Below are 22,385 nucleotides of genomic sequence, written 5' to 3' on the forward strand. Positions count from 1 at the left end.
ATGGACATTTTAAATTTCCAATTTAATGTTCACCGACAACCTTTTATAGAATTTTGCATCAGAATATAGAACTCTACTCTAAATGCTGGCATGGGATGCGTTATTTATACTTCTAGTATTGTGATAAAGAGTTTCACAGTCCATTCTAAAAACATTGTTCTTATTAAGTACAGATACCATTTTGAAGTATATGCATTGGCACGTAAAATAATACAATTGATAGCACACTTGTGAAGACAGAATTATACGGTCAGTAGCATTTTTATTTCTTATATGGCCTACATTTCATCAGCCACCCACTCTATAGTGGTTGCAGTACTGCTATGCACATGCACTTGAAACAATAAGGGATTATTTGTTCTGTTAATCTTGCAGGTTTATGTGGCCATAAATCTTGTTTACAGTTGCAGCGAGCCATGCTTACTTTGGTATAAGAGCTGTGTTCATCATGTAACACATTTGAAATACTGTCTGTTTCATTTGTGTGTTGTTTGGTAATGCTGTTGCAGCTTTACACAAAGTTCTTTGTAGCATTAACAATTTTCCATGTTCTTGTTAAAAGCCATTCACATTTATGCAGTATGCATAGTGAACTGGCCAGTTTGATGCAAAAGTACACAAATAACTAATTGATGTTCAGAATAGTTCTAACATGTTTGGTGTTTCAATGCTAGTCTATATTGACACAACTGAATGATCCTACAGCTGCCACCATGCATTTCACATAAGTCTCATGAATATAAAATGTTTACAACTGTATCACATCTATGTGCATCAAGTATTATACAAAGGTGATTCAAGACAAGAATCACCTTCTGCACCTAGTTTCTAAATTAAATTTTAAATTCTATGACTCTTATTTTGTGGACTCATGCAGCCACTTTCGAATCTAATGGCAAGTTAGATATCAACAATGCTTACTTCTGGTCAGAGGAAAGTCCTCACTGGTTAAGTCACCAATACAGCCAGTATGTCTGGAAGCCATAGGCATCCACAAGGTGGGGGCGGGGGTTGGTGGGGGACAAAGGGGACACTTGCCCTCCCTCAAAATTGGAGTACAGGGTTTCTAGATTCTGCTCATTCTCTCATGTAGCCAGTTGTAGCATAAATTGGCTGATCTTGCAACAATGTGGATGCACGCTTGTGGGTGGGTGCACGCATGCGTGCTTGTATGCATATGTTAAAATGAAAAAAAAAAGGTACTGCCTTGATGACTTTATGAATCCTCTTTTGAGCAAAGGAAATAGAGCATACAGCCATCTGTGTAATGTAATTAAATATAAAGCAATATTTGCAATGCAGTTTCACTCAAGGTGGCGACAATGTGCCGTGTGTATACTGTCCAGTCTGTCAACATGAGTCAAAGGTTTATTTCAAGCTAAGGCCATGTGCTCATTATTATTTTGTGGTAAGAAACATTGTTGACATGGAAAGTTGTTTACCAATTTGAGATACATCATAGCGATATCATTCACACATTAAGCCTCTATGGTGAGACACAAAACACTGAAGATCTGCTACATAGTGATCCTTCACAGACAACATCAACTGATGACCACAACCTACAAATTACACTCCTGGAAATTGAAATAAGAACACCGTGAATTCATTGTCCCAGGATGGGAAAACTTTATTGACACATTCCTGGGGTCAGATACATCACATGATCACACTGACAGAACCACAGGCACATAGACACAGGCAACAGAGCATGCACAATGTCGGCACTAGTACAGTGTATATCCACCTTTCGCAGCAATGCAGGCTGCTATTCTCCCATGGAGACGATCGTAGCGATGCTGGATGTAGTCCTGTGGAACGGCTTGCCATGCCATTTCCACCTGTCGCCTCAGTTGGACCAGCGTTCGTGCTGGACGTGCAGACCGCGTGAGACGACGCTTCATCCAGTCCCAAACATGCTCAATGGGGGACAGATCCGGAGATCTTGCTGGCCAGGGTAGTTGACTTACATCTTCTAGAGCACGTTGGGTGGCACGGGATACATGCGGACGTGCATTGTCCTGTTGGAACAGCAAGTTCCCTTGCCGGTCTAGGAATGGTAGAACGATGGGTTCGATGACGGTTTGGATGTACCGTGCACTATTCAGTGTCCCCTCGACGATCACCAGTGGTGTACGGCCAGTGTAGGAGATCGCTCCCCACACCATGATGCCGGGTGTTGGCCCTGTGTGCCTTGGTCGTATGCAGTCCTGATTGTGGCGCTCACCTGCACGGCACCAAACACGCATACGACCATCATTGGCACCAAGGCAGAAGCGACTCTCATCGCTGAAGACGACACGTCTCCATTCGTCCCTCCATTCACGCCTGCCGCGACACCACTGGAGGTGGGCTGCACGATGTTGGGGCGTGAGCAGAAGACGGCCTAACGGTGTGCGGGACCATAGCCCAGCTTCATGGAGACGGTTGCGAATGGTCCTCGCCGATACCCCAGGAGCAACAGTGTCCCTAATTTGCTGGGAAGTGGCGGTGCAGTCCCCTACGGCACTGCGTAGGATCCTACGGTCTTGGCGTGCATCCGTGCGTCGCTGCGGTCCGATCCCAGGTCGACGGGCACGTGCACCTTCTGCCGACCACTGGCGACAACATCGATGTACTGTGGAGACCTCATGCCCCACGTGTTGAGCAATTCGGCGGTACATCCACCCGGCCTCCCGCATGCCCACTATACGCCCTCGCTCAAAGTCCGTCAACTGCACATACGGTTCACGTCCACGCTGTCGCGGCATGCTACCAGTGTTAAAGACTGCGATGGAGCTCCGTGTGCCACGGCAAACTGGCTGACACTGACGGCGGCGGTGCACAAATGCTGCGCAGCTAGTGCCATTCGACGGCCAACACCGCGGTTCCTGGTGTGTCCGCTGTGCCGTGCGTGTGACCATTGCTTGTACAGCCCTCTCGCAGTGTCCGGAGCAAGTATGGTGGGTCTGACACACCGGTGTCAATGTGTTCTTTTTTCCATTTCCAGGAGTGTATGTCTCATAGGTACCCTGAGGACAACCTAAGAGAAAAGTACACTACATATTTGGGGGCAACTGGGAAGGCTCTGTTGACCCAGACAGTACTCAACACTCTCCACATGAGCAATTTAGCCACTAGGTGTCCATTATGAATAACAGTACAAACCTCCCAGCATTGTGGTGCATGAAGAAATTGGACAAAGGAACATCTGGAATGGAACCTGAATCAGTATCACTGTATTCTCTTCACTGACAAGTGCCAGATTTATCTGATGATTCATGATCATTATAAAAGAGTGTGGAGGTGGCCAGGAACCAGTTCATGCCTCGATCATGCAGTGCCACAGGTTCAGCAGGGAGTGCTGCGTGGGATTAGCCTAGCAGTCTAAGGCGCTGAAGTCATGGACTGTGCGGCTGATCCCGGTGGAGGTTCGAGTCCTCCCTCGGGCATGGGTGAGTGTGTTTGTCCGTAGGATATTTTGATTAAGTAGTGTGTAAGCTGAGGGACTGATGACCTTAACAGTTAAGTCCCATAAGATTTCGCACACATTTGAATATTTTTTTTCAGCAGGGAGGTGGTTCATTGGTATTGTGAGGTTTTTGGGCAGCTTATATAACTGTTAAGGATAATGTAATGGCTGTGCAGCATCAGGATAAGATTCCTGAACATATTGTCTTGATCTGCTGTCAACATTTTGGTGATGAGTTAGTCTTTCAAGATGGTAACTCACTAGCACATTGCACCTACTTTGTTACAGCTTCCTCCAGGAGTCAAGAATCAATCAAATTAAATTGTCTCTAGTATCTCTGAAATGAACCCTACTGAACGTGCTTGAGGCGGTAAGAATTGCTGTCAGCAACTGAAGCCAAGTTCTAGAGGCAGGAGTCGCTTGGGGTAGTGTGGGTGGCAGAAAGTGGAGAAATGGTTTCTGCATGAAATGAATGAAAGACAGCAAGCAAATAAAAAAAAACCACTTGTGAAATGCTGTTCATCAGATACAAAAGAAAGTCATTTGTCCATTGAATGGTGACAGGTGATGAAAAATGGATATATTTTTTAGAATCCTAAGTGTCATAAAACATGGGTGAATACAAGTAAACCATAAATATCCACTGCAAGATCAAATTGCTGTGGAAAAAGACAATACCCTGTGTTTGGTGGGATCAGAAGGATGTCATCTGTTGTGATCTGCTAAAACCTAGTGAAACCTTTAACACTGACCACTACCAACAGCAAATGATCAATTTAAATTGAGCATTATGTGAAAAATGACTGGAATATGGAAGAAGGCAACAAAAAGTGCCATCACACATAAAAAATGGGTAAGGGAATTGATCAAGGCATTCAGTTGGGAAATACAATGCTAGGGCATGCAGCTTATTCCCAGACTTGGCTCCATCTGATTATCATCTATTTGCATCACTGGGACAGCTCTCACTGATCAATGCTTCAATTCATATGAAAATGGCTCGCTGACTGGTTCACTTCAGAAGGAGAACTATTTTTCTGGCATGGCATTTATAGCCTGCCAGAGGGATGGAAAAAATGTGTAAATAGCAATGGAGATTGTTTTGAATGAAATATTGTTTGTCAGTTTCCAACAAGATGTGTAATTATTGCAACCAAATTCCAGTTTCATACTTCTACACCTCTTTTGCACCTCAACAACAACAAATTCATCCATTTTCTTTAGCATATCCTTTGTGATAAACTGTGTCTACTTCTGTATTTTTATAGTGATCATGATTTCAAAATATGTGTCACTTTTCTAACTATATTGTCAAATATGAAAAGCTCATGTGATTTTCTGAAGCACTTTTTTGCTTTTAAATGGGTATAGTTGACATGTATGTTACCATAATCATAATCATGGACAATATCAATTATGCGATTTGATCAAGAACGATCTTTTCATGTATTCTCTGAATTTACTCCACTATGTATCTCTTTAGCTTTACAAGTACACATCGTTTTTGGATATCAGTGTTCAATCATTCTTTCAACATGTAGTAATTGTTTTATCCTCAGTTTTTTCCAGTATACCCTTCATACCTAATTTGAGTCTTAGACCTTTATTTTGGATGCAGTCAGCTATTATGTATCATAAAATATGTGGCTTCTTCACCTTCATTTGTGTGTCATAGTGAAACACTGTGCCCTATAAAGAATTGTAGAGACTGTCATGAACTATAAAGTTATATCATTGACCTGACACTGTCTTTACCATCTAGGGTTCTTTTAATTGTGTCACATAAACTAGAGAATAATTCAGTTTTGTAATCAGGTATTTAAAACATTCATTTCTTCCACACAGTTGCCTTGTACGAACGTTTTTCTTCTTATCAACTGTTTCCCAGTGGATGCAAATTGTTAAAATTAAACATGGTTTATGGAACAACTTATTTAAATAATCTTTTGACTATGTTACAATTATTTTGTTATCTGCAAGGAGTAAGTTCACCCTGGGTAGTTCTTTATTAAATTTCAAAGCCAAACATTTTTTCCAATTATCAATGGCTGTGCGAAACTTAAATAACATGCATCCTTGGTTGACACCTAGGTTTACAGTTATTTGCATGCAGTTTTGGCCACTTACCATTACTTCAATGTTCGTTTTATGATAAGAGTTAAATTCGGTGACTTGATTGTATATAAGATCCACTGTCACTTGAAAAATCATTGAATCGTATTGGTGACAGGACAGTGCAATTTAAATTCAACTGGGGACCAATCCAATACATGTGTAACAGGAAAATAAATCATTGTTCATAGTATTGTTTAGAAAACAAAATGGGTAACTACCCCACAGTAGATATAAAACAGAAAATGCCAAGTTTGTGGTAAATGGCAATGCACAAAAAGCAAACATAATGTCAAGGTGTGGCTGTGAGAGAAATGGAAATGTGACAGAAAATTTTGATACAAGATTAGAATCTCTTGATAGTGGCAGGTTGTCAACTGAAAATGTAAACGAAAACAAATGTAATAAGGAAACAGAAGTTGTTGATTTTTGTCAGACTGATTTAACAAAGTAATGTCAGTGTGTTCTGATGATCATATTAAGTGAAAAGCAAATAAGACTTTTGATATTGAAGAGGCAGTGGTAGTTACAGAGGATGTTGACATAAATGTTGATACATCTGACGATGTTGAGATAGAATGTGTATCAATAGTAAAAGAAATGGTTGACAAACTTAATGATCTTGTTGACAGAGAATTCAAAGCTTTAACAATTAGTGATAAAGTAAGTGAAACACAATTAGTTAAGAATAATGTAAGTAATGTTGTGCTGAAGTGTGGAGTTACTGAGAGGAGAAAAGTTATCAAAGTAAAGAAACCTGTTCTCAGGTTATCAGTGACTGATATGTACAGAGCATTGGAGACAGATAAAGAAATGGACATGTTACAAAAAGTAGCATTTCGTGAGATGAGTACAGTAACAATAAGGAGAATTTTGTATCAGCAGTAATAAATTTGTTTCAGCAAAAAGGTAATGTAAATATGAAATATGACAGGCATTTAAAAGTAACATTAAAGATCCAAGGTAACCACAAGTTTAAAGTCTATAAAAGGGTTGTATAGTAGCAGAAGTAAAGAAAGAGAGAAGATCTCAAATACAGAGTTTAGCATCATTTGTGGTAACATGTAAAAGTTTTGTGTTCAGTGCTATTATTCAAGGAACAGTTCATCCTCAGTGAAATGTCATATTATAGCCCTTCAGGTATCAGTACAATGGAATAAAACTAAGATACAGTTGGCTACAGTAATATTTGAAACATTGAATCCAAGTTTGTAACTGTGGTGTCCTTCACACTTGAGTTTAAAGTAATATGATGGTATAAAGTGAAAGCAATGAAAACAATGATCAATATTTTGTGTGTGTTTGCATAGAGTTTGTTACTGTGGAAATGTTATTCCGTAGATTCATTTTTTTGTATATGAGTTATAAATCAGGTGTTTATTTTGTAGCTAATAGAGTAGTGAAGTAAGTAAGGAACAAGGATATAAAGTGTAATGGTATATTGAGAAAATAATGAACTGATAAAGAGAAGTAATGAGAAATGGGTTAGGTAGCTACCAATGGTTAGGGAGACTGACTTTGTATTAGGCTAATTTTTATTGATAACACACCTGTGTAGATAACAAGGTTAGAATTGGAAAGATATGATGGAAATAACAGACAAGAATTGTTGTGACTGACAATTTGTAATTTTTTCACAAAAACAACTTTTATTGGTGTAAGTTCACAAGGTTGATGACTGAACAACAAACGAAATGTAACAATAATGATGCCAGTAAAAGTCTCCTAACTGAGGAAAACAAAAGTTCACTTCTGATTTTCTGCAAAGGTTCATGGTAACACTCTCTCTCTCTCTCTCTCTCTCTCTCTAGTGAGAGTCCAATTCAGAGATGAAGACGTAATCTTCAGCGGTTGAAGCACACGAGGTCGTCATCTGGAGTGAACTGAAGTTCTGGGCTGGTTCTAGCCCCTAAATAGTTGTCTCCAGCCAATCAGGTTTTGGCATAGTGATACTTCCTACAGGCCATGGCTCGAGCTCTCCCCTACAGGAAGTAGTGCTCGGAATGTCTGTTTACATTATCTTGTGTGTAAATAGCCGGTGTTTACCAGGGTGCTTTTGGTATGCCTTGGACATAGACCACCTCGTCCTCTGTGGTGTAATATGGGTTGCCGGCCCTCAGGGGCTACCTTGGCTCTGGCATAACACCCCTCCCCCCTTGGAAAAGCTGGTGTGACACAGGCGACTGCGGAGGAGAGGGTACCAATATAGCCCGGTGTGCAGTAGGCTGATCTGCAGCTAAGTCCTACTGAAGGAGGTGGTGGAACCTGGCCACTGGAGAGTAGGCAACCACCTTCTGCGCGAGGCAGCTGGAGCGCTGCAATAGTGATGGTTGCGAGGCAGCGACGGGCTGGACAAGCGGCATGGTGACATCTGTGTCATCTAATCGAGATGGTGCCAAAGAGGAGCCAAGAAGTAGGTTCAGGGGAAGGTCCTGGGACTTCCCCAGGTCTGGAGTATGCAGTGGCGTGGGGTTAGCAGCTGGCATCTGCTGGCTATCGCTGGGAAGATCATCTACCAACTGAGGAGAGGGCATCAACATAGGCCCGAAGGAAGGGACCAGTGATGGGAGAGAGACAGAGGAGCTGGCGATTGGGGCTGTGGCTGCTCTAGGAAACGAGAACGCAGTTGGTTGCAGTAACTCGAAACCACCCTGTTGTCCAGGTGTATGTCAAACAGCTGTTGACCACAGGGCCGCATAATGACCCCTGGAAGCCAGCTGGGCTGGGACCTGAAACCTTGGAGTTGAATGAATATTGGCAAATGCCTGGCAGGGCACGAGGTTCAACCTGTGGCAGGAGGATATGGAGTAGGTTCCGAGGCTGGCGACTATGGAGCAGTTCGGCTGGACTCTTGTCACCCACCGGCGTGGCCCTGTAGATACTAAGAAATAATGTAAGAGCTTCTTCTGGAGAACGGTCCTCCATGTATTTCTTCATATGAGTTTTAAAAGTGTGATCAAGGTGATCTGCCTCTCCATTGGACAGGGGGTGAAAAGGAAGAGTAAAGACAAGGTGGATGACATTATCGTGGCAGAATTTGACGAACTCTTGACTGAGAAATTGTGGGCCATTGTCTGATAGCAAGGTGATGGGAAGATCTTCAATGGAAAATATTTTTGACAGAGCCATGATGGTATTCTCTGTGGTGATAAAGGAGCCTTGGGTAATGAAAGAGAAGTGGGAGGTGGCATCCGTGATGAGTAACCAGTAAGCGCCAAGGAAGGGTCCCACAAAATCCTCATGGATGCATTCCCATGAGAAAGAAGTGGCTGGCCAGGGTTGGAAGGACTGGTGCGGTGTGGGAAGGGCCTGGGTGCATTTCTGACAACTCCAGGCCATGCGCTCCATGTTGGCTGTCATGCCTACACAGAAGACATGGAGACATGTGAGGGTTTTTGTCCAGGCAATACACCAGTGACCTTGATGTAAGACGTGGAGAATCCGGAACCGCAGGGAAGTTGGTACGATGACTCATGGATTGGTATCATTTTCCGCACGGAGGAGCACCCCGTTGATGACCACCAGTTGATGGCAGATGTAGAAGAAGAATCGGAGGTCAGCCTGGGTGCGAGGTGGAGAAAGCATTGGCCAGCCATGGAGAACATAGTGGCACACCAGGTGGAGGAGTGGATCTGCGGTTGTCACTGTGGACACACTCTCAGCTGTGACTGGAAATGCAGCTAACCATTCCTGTATGTCGTCATCGACCTGAGAAATTAGGAGGTCCGATGAATCGAATGCCAAATCCTGGCCGGAGGGGAGCCGAGACAAGGCACCGGTGTTGGTATGCTGGGAGGTGGGCCGGAAATGGATGGTGTACCTAAATCGTGAAAGGAATAGAGCCAATCACTGCAGGTGTTGCGAAATCTTTGTGGGTAACTGGGCTGATGTGCTTATGCTCAGTGATTAAGGGAAAAGTTGTACCGTAAAGGTAAGGAAAGAATTTGGTACAGGCAAACACGATGACTAGGGCCTCTTTCTCAATTTGGGAATATTTGCATTGGGTCTCTGTAAGGGATTTAGATATGTACGCCACCAGGCGTTCTGATCCATCCAGTAGACAGTGCAAAAGGACAGCACCAACACCATAGTCTGAGGCATCCGTAGCCAAGAGGCGAGGAAGAGAGGTGTTATATGGCATGAGACACACTGCAGAGTGTAACCTCCACTTTAAGATTTGGAAAGCAGATTCACAAACCAGGGACCAATGACAAGACACATTCTTTTGGCATAGGCGATGGAGGGGCGCCGCAATGTGGGTGGCGGAGGGAATGAACTTTTGATAGTAAGCAATTTTACCCAGGAAAGACTGCAATTGGTGTACGTCACGCGGACGAGTAAGGGCCGTTATGCGGCGACGTGGGAGGAGGTAGGTGAGATGCCATTGTGGGAAATGATGTGATCCAGGTAGGAGAAGAGGTCCTGGAATTCCGTGCACAAGGTATTGACTGCCAAGAACGGAACCTGGGAAGACACCAGATGAACAATGTCATCGATGGCAATGACAAAGGCCCGGAAGGCATCCAACCTGAAGAGATCCGCTGTTTCCGCATTGGTGACCACAAGGAAGGTAACTTCCCAGTGAACCAATTTATACATGACAGAAACAATGAACTGACCTAAGAGGGCGATTGCTTGCTTATTATAAGTAAGATGGCGCCAAGGTGTGGGTGCCAGTGGGGGTGCCCCAATCTTCGCATAAGAGGAATAGTTGATCAATAAGACCGCTGCTCCAGTATCCACCTGCATCTGCAGAGGCCGACCATTGACCTGAACATCGATCATCAATTTGGAAGAACCTGAAGACTGCACCTGGTTGATATGCATGGGTATAGGCCTGCGATGGTCATTGGCCAGATGAAGAGGGGGCTGCCAAGATCAGCAGACCGAACTGACATGTCAGTTACGGGTACACACTGCACAATACGCCCACCTGTCAAGGCAGTCTTCCTGTGCATGGTTCTTAAAGCATCCTGGGCAGGACTGCAGTCAGAGGGGCTGGCAGACTGGTGAGGGTGCTGGGGCCTCCGTGCACCGACGGTCTGCACCAGATCCGTGGAGCCATCTGGGGGTGTGAATTCCTGAATGGCTGCCCTGTCGATGCTGTGCCGAACAGGATGGTCGGCGCCGGTCAACAGAACAGACGGTGGCAATGTCTTCGACATCCGCCAGTGATGCGACATGCTCCGAGTTGTTGTGGTTGTGGAGGGACGCCACCTCTGCCCAGGATTCCAAATGCTTAACGGCCACTGTTGAGACTTCGTACTTGAATGCTAGATCAATGATCTGGTCCGGAGTAGGATCGTCGAGTCTGAGGGCTTCGTGCCAGAAAGCCGTGTCAGGGGCGGCCTGGATGAGGTGGTTGCGGACCATCTCGTCTGCGTAGGATGCTTTGGAGACTCGTGTGTTGAAGTGGCATTTCTGGCTGAGACCTTGCAGTTCTACTACCCACTGGCGATAGTGGAACTGTCATTGGTAGTAAGCCACGAGAACCTCACAAATCTGAGAGAAAGCCAAAGAATTCGGAGGTCGTGGTTGGAGTTTCGTCAAGAGAACATACACTTTGGACTGGTTCCAGGACAAAAAGTAGAAACAACGAGCAGCCTCTTGGACAAGCTAGTGGATTTGAAAATGCTACTGGAGCTGCTTCTCGTAAGTTTCCCTGTCTTCAGCATCCTCATTGAAAGTGGAAAATGGCAAGGGCACTGGAGCCATGCGGTTGTGCAAGATTTCCGTAAAGAAACGTTCCTATGTATCCTGAAATGTCTTGCAAAACAGTTGAAAACCTTGTAGTAAGTCGTGCACACTTTGGGCCAGCTGCTGAAGTACAACTTACGCCATGAGGAAGACACACGCAGGCACCAACTTGTCGTCACTTGTGTTGTGACTGACAATTCGCAATTTTTTTCACAAACACAACTTTTATTGATGTAAGTTCACATGGTTGATGCCTGAACAACAAACGAAACGTAACAATAACGATGCCAGTAAAAGTCTCTTAATAGAGGCAAACAAAAATTCACTTCTAATTTTCCACAAAGGTTCGTGGCAACACACATAAACTAGTAAGAATCCAATTCAGAGACGAGGATGTGATCTTCAGTGGTCAAAGTACACGAGGTCGGCAACTGGAGTGAACTGAACTTCTGGGCTGGTTCTAGCCCCTAAATATCTGTCTCCAGCCAATCAGGTTTTGGCGTAGTGATACTTCCTGCAGGCCATGGCTCGAGCTCCGCCTGCAGGAAGTAGTGTTTGAAATGTCTGTTAACATCATCTTGTATGTAAATAGCCAGTGTTTACCACGGTGCTTTTGGTACGCCTTGTGGTGTAATATTGGTTGCTGGCCCTCAGGGGCTACCTGGGTTCCGGCATAACATCAATAAATATGATACATTTACTGTTGACAGATGCAAATTATTTTCGTGTAATGGAATGTCTTCGAGAGCTAGGCAACATGTCAGTATTTAGACTGTGAAGTATGACTGTTACTGTATAATTTCCTTTCTATTGGAAACAGCTGTTTCCATTCTTGATAATGATTGCTTATGGTATTGATGTTTTTGATTGGTGATGCACTGAAGAAACAATATTTGTGCTAATTAACTGATAACTGTTATTGAAAACTAATACAAAGAGCGAATGATAAATGAAATTTTGGGAATATAATGTGAATTTAAGTTTTGTGTTTAGTGTAGGTAGCAGTGATGTAATGACCTGACCCATCTTTCATTGCCTTAACCTAATATAACTAATAATCATTTATGATATTATTATAATGATTCTATTATCTCTGTGGTGTGTAAAAATATATCCTTTGACATGTTGGAAAGTGATATGGATCAGGCTGTTGATTATAAGAACATAGTGTCCATTCTCTTTATATTATTCTTAGTAATTTTCTGTGTCAGTCTGGGAATAAAGATGTATATGTATTATGTGTGAAATGTCTGGTAGGCCATATGAAATTTGTTATTGCAGGTGTAGGTTTGTAACATTACTGATATACTACAGTACCGTGTTTTGTTTGGTTTTCTTTTTGTGTATAATAGCAAAGGTGACCAACTACAAGGGCATTGATGTAAGAGACGGAACACAAAAGAGCCAGTTGGATCTGTGAAAAGGATGGACCCATTTACAGCTAAGTGTTTGAATTGGAGGTGTTTGTGCAAGTGAACAGTGAGTCAGTTGAAACAGTGTGAAAGTGTTGTTTTTCTATTTTTCCCCTCGCTTTCAGAAATAGCAGACACTCATTGATTTTAAAGAAATGTTCATGTCTGTCTGATGTAACACATTATTCTGTACTTGAATATATTTTGTACTGTTTGTGTCCACCTGTTTAGCAGGGTGATAACATGCTTGCTTCCCATGCAAGTGGGCCTGGGTTCAATCCCTGGCCGGGTTGGAGATTTCCTCCGCTCATAGACTGGGTGTTGCATTGTCCTCATTATCATTTCATCCTCATCACTGGCACACAAGTCGTGCAATGTGGCGTTGAATGAAATAAGACTTGCACCTAGTGGCCAAACTTCCCCACATGGGGCGTCCTGGCTAATGATGCCATACGCTCATTTCATGTATTGTTTGTACTTACTTGTAATGCCTTTGCACTGTAGGTTTATGGTCAAGGAAGGTACGGTACCCCAATAATTTGAATGTGTAATTAGAAAATATCAATAATTGCAAATATTCATGCAGAATGACTCTGCAGAATTTGAGTGTGCTAGGAGACATACACTCCTGGAAATTGAAATAAGAACACCGTGAATTCATTGTCCCAGGAAGGGGAAACTTTATTGACACATTCCTGGGGTCAGATACATCACATGATCACACTGACAGAACCACAGGCACACAGACACAGGCAACAGAGCATGCACAATGTCGGCACTAGTACAGTGTATATCCACCTTTCGCAGCAATGCACGCTGCTATTCTCCCATGGAGACGATCGTAGAGATGCTGGATGTAGTCCTGTGGAACGGCTTGCCATGCCATTTCCACCTGGCGCCTCAGTTGGACCAGCGTTCGTGCTGAACGTGCAGACCACGTGAGACGACGCTTCATCCAGTCCCAAACATGCTCAATGGGGGACAGATCCGGAGATCTTGCTGGCCAGGGTAGTTGACTTACACCTTCTACAGCACGTTGGGTGGCACGGGATACATGCGGACGTGCATTGTCCTGTTGGAACAGCAAGTTCCCTTGCCGGTCTAGGAATGGTAGAACGATGGGTTCGATGACGGTTTGGATGTACCGTGCACTATTCAGTGTCCCCTCGACGATCACCAGTGGTGTACGGCCAGTGTAGGAGATCGCTCCCCACACCATGATGCCGGGTGTTGGCCCTGTGTGCCTCGGTCGTATGCAGTCCTGATTGTGGCGCTCACCTGCACGGCACCAAACACGCATACGACCATCATTGGCACCAAGGCAGAAGCGACTCTCATCGCTGAAGACGACACGTCTCCATTCGTCCCTCCATTCACGCCTGTCGCGACACCACTGGAGGCGGGCTGCACGATGTTGGGGCATGAGCGGAAGACGGTCTAACGGTGTGCGGGACCGTAGCCCAGCTTCATGGAGATGGTTGCAAATGGTCCTCGCTGATACCCCAGGAGCAACAGTGTCCCTAGTTTGCTGGGAAGTGGCGGTGCGGTCCCCTACGGCACTGCGTAGGATCCTACGGTCTTGGCGTGCATCCGTGCGTCGCTGCGGTCCGGTCCCAGGTCGACGGGCACGTGCACCTTCCGCCGACCACTGGCGACAACATCGATGTACTGTGGAGACCTCACGCCCCACGTGTTGAGCAATTCGGCGGTACGTCCACCCGGCCTCCCGCATGCCCACTATACGCCCTCGCTCAAAGTCCGTCAACTGCACATACGGTTCACGTCCACGCTGTCGCACCATGCTACCAGTGTTAAAGACTGCGATGGAGCTCCGTATGCCACGGCAAACTGGCTGACACTGACGGCGGCGGTGCACAAATGCTGCACAGCTAGCGCCATTCGACGGCCAACACCGCGGTTCCTGGTGTGTCCACTGTGCCGTGCGTGTGATCATTGCTTGTACAGCCCTCTCGCAGTGTCCGGAGCAAGTATGGTGGGTCTGACACACTGGTGTCAATGTGTTCTTTTTTCCATTTCCAGGAGTGTATTTCAGTATTTGGACCTAAACAGTTCTATAGTACAGTAATGCAACTTTAGTGTAATGCATTTTATTTTCCATGAAATTGTCTTTTGTGTTAATTGTTGTTGAAATTTAGACAGGAGGGTACTTTTGATTGTAAGTTATGTGATAACTACTGTGAGATTCTGAATTTTGACAACATATTTTTGTTACCTTAATTTTTCTGTACCAAATGACATATAGTATTGATTAAATAATAATTTCAAATAATTCACTTTAAGTTGCAATATGGCGAGGGGATTCACGTTTGCGTAATGTTTTCCATAATCCAAAATTCTCATGATTCTTGTAGTCCACCTCAAATAGTAAATTCCAACCTAGCCAAATTTTTAAACATCGTATAGTTAAAAAGAAAAAAAGTCTTCTTCTTGTGCCAGTCTTTATATGACCAACTCAGTCATGAAATATTCAGTATGTAGTTTGAAAGTAAATTAGTAACATCTGCACAATGTACCCCAATTCTGTTATGACAGCGCGAATGAAATTCCAAACTGCAATGTTATCTCTTGGCAAATTGCAGCATTATGATTCTTGAGGTTTCAATAGTGATGAAGGCAAAGCACTAGCATTGCCGCAGCAGGTGTCCTGGTAATGAATGTAACGGTATGTGTCTGACACTCATCAGAAAATGGTGGTAGAGAAGTGAACTTTTGTGTTAAGTTAGGTAAATCAGATAGTGAAACGTTTGATTTGATGAAAATTGTTTATGGTAGTGATTATTTAAGCCATTCAAATGTTTTTAGGTGGTATGCTCTATTCCGTGATGGCAGGGAGGACATTAAGTACCCACCATGAACATCAAAGTTGCAAACAACCCCCATCGACAAAAATGTGAAAAAAGTACAAGATCACTGCGTCAGATAGATGTGTTTCTGCACAACTCATCAACGAACTGTTAAGAATACCGAAAAACTATTACGGATAAAATCTTGGCTGCGGATTTTTCAAAAGGCAACTCTGCCATGGTTTGTGCTGCCCACATTTTCAAGCTATGAAAAACATGGCTGAGGTCAACACTGTAAAGATCTGTTAAAGGCACCCCGAAGTGATACTTATTTCACAAAGCTGATTGCAACTGTTGACAAGACATGATGTTTCCAATGTGAGCTCACAGAAGTCAGAACTAAAGAAATTGCGTTTGTAGCAGAGACATGTTAAGACAATACTAATAGTTTTTATCGATTCCAAAGGAATCATTCACAAATACTTTGTACCAAAAGGACGCTCGTCATCCTCCATTGTTTGTGGGCGAGAATTCGTCGAATTCGACACAAATACTGACGGGCAGATTGAAGGTCACTCCTCCACAACAATGCCCAGTCCACAAAGCAAAGTTTGTGAGCAAGTGTTTGCCAGCAAAAAATGGATCACAGTCTTTCATCGTCCACTGGATTTAGCCCCAGCAAACTTCTAGTTGTTCCCCAAATTGAAACTGCAATGAAAGGACACAGTTATGAAGTAATTGAGGATATAAAAGAAAATTGTACTGCGATACACTGTGTATGTTGGACATGCCTCATTGTTGCTTCATGCCACAATTACATAACTACATCTATAGTCTGCAAACCACTGTGAGGTGCATGGCAGTGGGTACATCTAATTGTATCAGTTATTAGAGTTTCTTCTTGTCCCATTCACATATAGAGTGCAGGAGGAATGACTGTTGAATGCCTCCATGTGTTCAGTAATTATTCTAATCTTATCCTCACGGTCCCTATGTGAGTAATCTGTAAGGGGTTGTAGTATATCCCTTGAGTAATCATTAAAGCTGGTGCTTGAAACTTTGTTAATAGACTGTCTTTGGATAGTTTACGTCTGTTTTCAAGAGTCTGCCAGTTCAGTTCCTTCAGTATCTCTGTGACACTTTCTCATGGGTTAAACAAACCTGAGATCATTCATGACGCCCTTCTCTGTATATGTTCGATATCCCCTATTAGTCCTATCTGGTATGGGTCCCACACACTTGAGTGATATTTAGGATGGATTGCACGAGTAATTTGTAATCAATCACTTTCATAGACTGATGGCACTTCGCCAGGATTCTACCGATAAACCAAAATCTACCGCCTGCTTTACCCATGACTGAACCTATATGATCATTTCATTTCATATCCCTAGAAAGTGTCAAATGTAGATATTTGTATTAGTTGGCCAGTACCATCAGTGACTCATGATATTATAATCATAGGATACTACAAAAAAAAGGTTCAAATGGCTCTGAGCACTATGGGACTCAACTGCTGAGGTCATTAGTCCCCTAGAACTTAGAACTAGTTAAACCTAACTAACCTAAGGACATCACAAACATCCATGCCTGAGGCAGGGTTCGAACCTGCGACCGTAACAGTCTTGCGGTTCCAGACTGCAGCGCCTTTAACCGCACGGCCACTTCGGCCGGCAGGATACTACATTTTTTCGTTCTGTGAAATGCAAAATTTTACATTTCTGTACATTCAGAGGAAGTTGCCAAGCTCTGCACCACTTTGAAATCCTATCATAATCTAACTGAAGGTTTATGCAACTTATTTCAGACAGTACTATGTTACAGATAACAGCATCATCTGCAAAAATTACTATTAATATTGTCTGCAAGTTCATTAATATACAACATGAACATCAAGGGCCCCAACACACTTCCCTGGGGAACACCCACAGTTACTTCTGCATCTGATGATGACTCTCCATCCAAGATAACATGTTGTGTCCTCCCTCCTTTAACCGTGACATTCACCCAAATTATTTCACATTTCCGATCTCTTTCAATGTCCTTCGATACTATTGCACTTTTTATCGCTATAAACACGCCTCCCCCTGCACTGTCCAGCCTGTCTCTGCGGGATACATTCCAATCTGATACATTTCTGCCAACGATGATCAAGTTTTCTGAACCCGTCACGGAAGAAGTCGACACACTGTTTCCACAACCACAGTTTCACAGTTCTCTCAACGTCTTCATCAGAAGGATAATGATATTCCCGCAGATCGTCTTTCATTATCGGGAACAGACGGAAGTCAGAAGATGCTAAATCTGAACTGTATGGAGGATGCCGTACAGTTGTGCAATTCAGTCTCTGAAGTTCTGCTATAGTGCACAGATCTTCTAATAGCCACGTAAAACAATAATGTGACCCACAAATTCTTGTGAAATACCAGTTGTGCTTGCAATTCCTCTCTGAGTGATACAGCGATCGTCCTGAATCAATCTGTCAACATTTTGCTTGTGAAACTCGGTGGTTGCTGTCACAGGACATGCAATTCTTTGTTTGTCACGCAGGTAAGATATTCCTGCCTCAACATTCTTAAACGTACTCGCCCAATAATTCACAGTACTCACATCAACACAATTACCATAAACTGCTTTCATTCTCTGATGAATCTCCTTTGGGGTGACACCTTCTGCTGCCAAGAATTTAATGACTGCATGTTGCTTAAATCGCATTGACCGACCTTCTGCACAGGGTTCTATACTTTACACTGTAACGACACAACCGTTCAATGCTAAGGCTTCCCGCCAACTGGAGCTGTAGAGAAGAGGCTATGGAACAAGCCAATACCGGCCGCATTTCAGCGCTGCCAACTCTTGAAGAGCTACGAAGGTGGAGGCATTACTTTTTTAGATTAGAGATTAGATTTACTTTCATTCCAATTGATCCGTAGTGAGGAGGTCCTCCAGGATGTGGAACATGTCAGAAAAACAACAATACATGACAAATATTTAAACTAAAACAAATAAGCTAATGTACCATTCCACAGGTCCCAAGTGGAATGATCGTCATTTTTTAATGAACACTAAGAGTCATTTTACAAATACTATTGCACTGAATTTAAAATAAAAAAGTTTAATATTTATTTATAAGGTAAGAAACATGTAATACAACTACTGTAATACTTATTTACAATGAACACATTACTGCACTGAAATGGTGCAGAAGTTAGATTATACTTACACACACACACACACACACACACACACACACACACACACACACACACACACACACACACACAAATTTTCAATGAACACATTACTGCACTGAAATTGTGCAGAAGTTATGTTGTACTTATATACAAATCAGTTGGTTTTCCTCAGAAATTCATCAATGGAGTAGAAGGAGTTGGCCACCAATAAATCCTTTAGGCTTCTCTTAAACTGAATTTCATTGGTTGTTAAGCTTTTTATGGCTGCTGGCAAGTTATTGAAAATGTGTGTTCCTGAATAATGCACACCTTTTTGTACAAGACTAAGTGACTTTAAATCCTTGTGAAGATTATTCTTATTTCTAGTATTGATTCCATGAATTGAGCTGTTGGTTTGAAAAAGTGATATATTTTTAATGACAAATTTCAGTCAACCCTCGTACATTCATCTTTTCAGTGGTACAAGGATTAAATTGGGGCCAGTATCCTGGATTTTTCTTAGTAAAGGAACATTTTAAAATGGGGTTAAGCATTTCAGCTTTTGCTTTGTTACTCTCAATTTCCTGGTGTATGAAAATACGTGCTCTGTTCACCGAGAAACTTAAATAATTGGATGTTTAGTTAGGTAAAAGTGAATTCTGCAACCTAAATTAATTAACATATCACTAGAACTGTGTTGTAATTATCCAGAATGTGTAATGTGATTACCAGCAGAGTGGACTATTGTTGGACTAAATGATGCGTGTTATGGACTACCTTAAATGAAATACAGAAGTCTAATAATATCTGATGCATCATTAAAGGACTGTACTAAACACGAACTGTGTCATTTTTAGCTAAATGTGTACTGATTATTTTGTACCAATGTTGAAAACATCACTACAGTGATTGTGTGTACTAGCTTGAAAACATGCACTAATGATATTTTCATAGCATAAATACTGGTCGCTGTAATTAGTAACTGGACTTTACGTGAATAAAATGTGTATGTTGATACCATGAAAAACATGATGTCAAGTACATCAATGAACAAACACCACCTGCATATAGTAAGATTTTCAGCTTTTCTGTGATCAAGACTATCAAGGAGAGCCTACAAAATTCAAGCCATTTCCTTTGCATACTGATGCTTGTTCATCTTTTCTTTTGCATACTGGCCATGTCTTTGTTGTTACTCAATTCTCTTCTCTCCTGTGGCTCCCCCTTGCAACAGTCAGAGTTGAGAACAACTGGTTGGTGGGCGCTGTCTAACATGTTATCGCCATGAGTCGGTTCTCTGTTTAACTGCTCAAGATAGTCTTCAGATAATGCACTTAAAAAAATTTCACTGGATTCTTTGACCCTGCCACCAGTTATAAACGTTTGAGTCTCCCAGTCTATATCTGAAAATTAAAATCTCCACCCAGAACTATAACATGGTCGGGAAATCTACTCGAAATATTTTCCATCTGCTAATAGAAGTACCACTTCACATCAGTCGCTTCTGAGCGTGGAAACCTTCCACAAGCCAGAAGCGCTGTGAGATGTCCTACACTGACACGTTAATGATCTGCAACGTGCATCCTTCTGAACCTCCTTCAGCAGCCTGCTTTATTTATTTATTTTTATTTATTTACACATCTAGTTCCGTAGGACCAAACTGAGGAGCAAATCTCCGAGATCATTGAACATGTCAGTACATGAAATTATAACATAAAAATATTAACAGATAGAAGTAAAATGTTTATGAACACGAAAAAAGTCAATCTATAAGTTTAAGTAAACGCAATCAACAATAAAACAAGAATCAGCTTAATTTTTCAGGGAATTCCTTGACAGAATAGAAGTAGTGACCCATGGGGAAAATCTTCAGTTTCGATTCGAAAGCACGTGGGTTACTGGAAAGATTTTTGAATTCGAGTGGTAGTTTACTGGAAATGAATCCAGCAATATATTGCACACATTTCTGCACAAGAGTTAAGGAAGTCAGATCCAAACACAGGATTGATTTCTGCCCAATATTAACTGAGTGAAAGCTGCTTATTCTTGGGAATAAGCTAATATTGTTAACAAGAAATGACAGTAAGGAATATATATTATTTTGAGAGACCAATGTCAAAATACCCAGACTCGTGAACAGTGGTCGTCAAGAGGTTCAAGAACTTACACCACCTATTGCCCGAACAGACCGTTTCTGAGCCAAATATATCGTTTTAGAGTGGGAAGAGTTATCCTAAATATAATACCATACGACATAAGCGAATGAAAATAAGCAAAGTAGAGTAATTTTCGCGTCGAGCGATCACTCACTTCAGATACCCTTCGAATCGTAAAAATGGCAACATTAAGTCTTTGAACAAGATCCGAACGTGGGCTTTCCACGACAGTTTACTATCCATCTGAACACCTAGAAATTTGAACTGTTCAGTTTCACTAATCATATGCCCATCCTGTGAAATTAAAACGTCAGGTGTTGTTGCATTGTATCTTATAAACTGTAAAAAGTGAGTCTTACTGTGATTTAGCGTTAGTTTATTTTCTAAGCCATTTACTTAGGTCATGAACTGCTCTATTTGAAAACGGGCCAATGTTGCACAGAACATACTTTACATCTTTGCTTCATCTCTTGATATCCCTCTACGATCCCCCTCCCTCCCCCCCCCCCCCCCAAAAAAAGAAAAAACTTCCCTCTAATACTAAATTGGTGATCCCTTGATTTCTCAGAATGTGTTCTATCAATCTATCCATTGTTCTAGTGGCTTTGTGCCACAAATTTCTTTTCTTCCAGATTCTCTTCAGTACCTCATAATTAGTTACGTGATGTATCCATCTAAGCTTCAGCCTTATTCTGGTCTAAACCGCTTATCGTCCATGTTTCACTTCCATACATGGCTGCACTCCAGACAAATACTTTCAGAAGTGACTTCCTATCACTTAAATCAATATCAGTGTTCGCAAATTTCTCTTCTTCCGAAACGCTTTCCTTGCCATTGCCATTCCACATTTTATATCTTCTCTACTTCGGCAGTCATCAGTTACTTTGATGTCTAAATAGCAAAACTCATCTACCACTTTTAACGTCTCGTTTGCTAACTCAGTTCACTCACTGTTGCCTGATTTAACTCTACTATGTTACCTTCCCCAGCTTTGATCTGTTAACACTCATTTTATATCCTTCTTTCAAGACACTGTCCATTCTGTCCAACTGCTCTTCCAAATCGCTTGCAGTCTCTGACAGAATTAAAATGTCTTTGGCAAACACTAGAGTTTTTATTTCTTCTCCTTGAACTTCAGTTACTCTATTGATCTCTCAGTGTACTGACTGAAAAACATCGGCGATCGGCTAAAACCCTACCTCACTCCCTCCTCAACCACTGCTTCCCCTTCATGCCCTTCTACTGCTACAACTGCCGTCTGGTGCTGTACAAGTTGTACATAACCTGTCGCTCCCTGTATCTTACCGCTACTATTTTCAGAATTTCAAAAAGAGTATTCCTGTCAACACTGTCAACAGCTTTCTCTAAACAAATGCCAGAAATGTAGGTTTGTCTTTCCTTAACCTCTCTACTAAGGTAAGTCGTGGAGTCAGTATTACCTCGTGTGTTCTACATTTCTCCGGGATCCAAACTGATCTCCCCCAAGATCAACTTCTACCAGTTTTTCTGCTGAGGAAAAAACAGACTGCATGTAGGGGTGGACATGGGCCCCATGGACATATGTATACTTGTGTTGTTTC

This window comes from Schistocerca serialis, chromosome 2 (assembly GCF_023864345.2).
Source record: "Schistocerca serialis cubense isolate TAMUIC-IGC-003099 chromosome 2, iqSchSeri2.2, whole genome shotgun sequence".
Classification (NCBI taxonomy): domain Eukaryota; kingdom Metazoa; phylum Arthropoda; class Insecta; order Orthoptera; family Acrididae; genus Schistocerca; species Schistocerca serialis.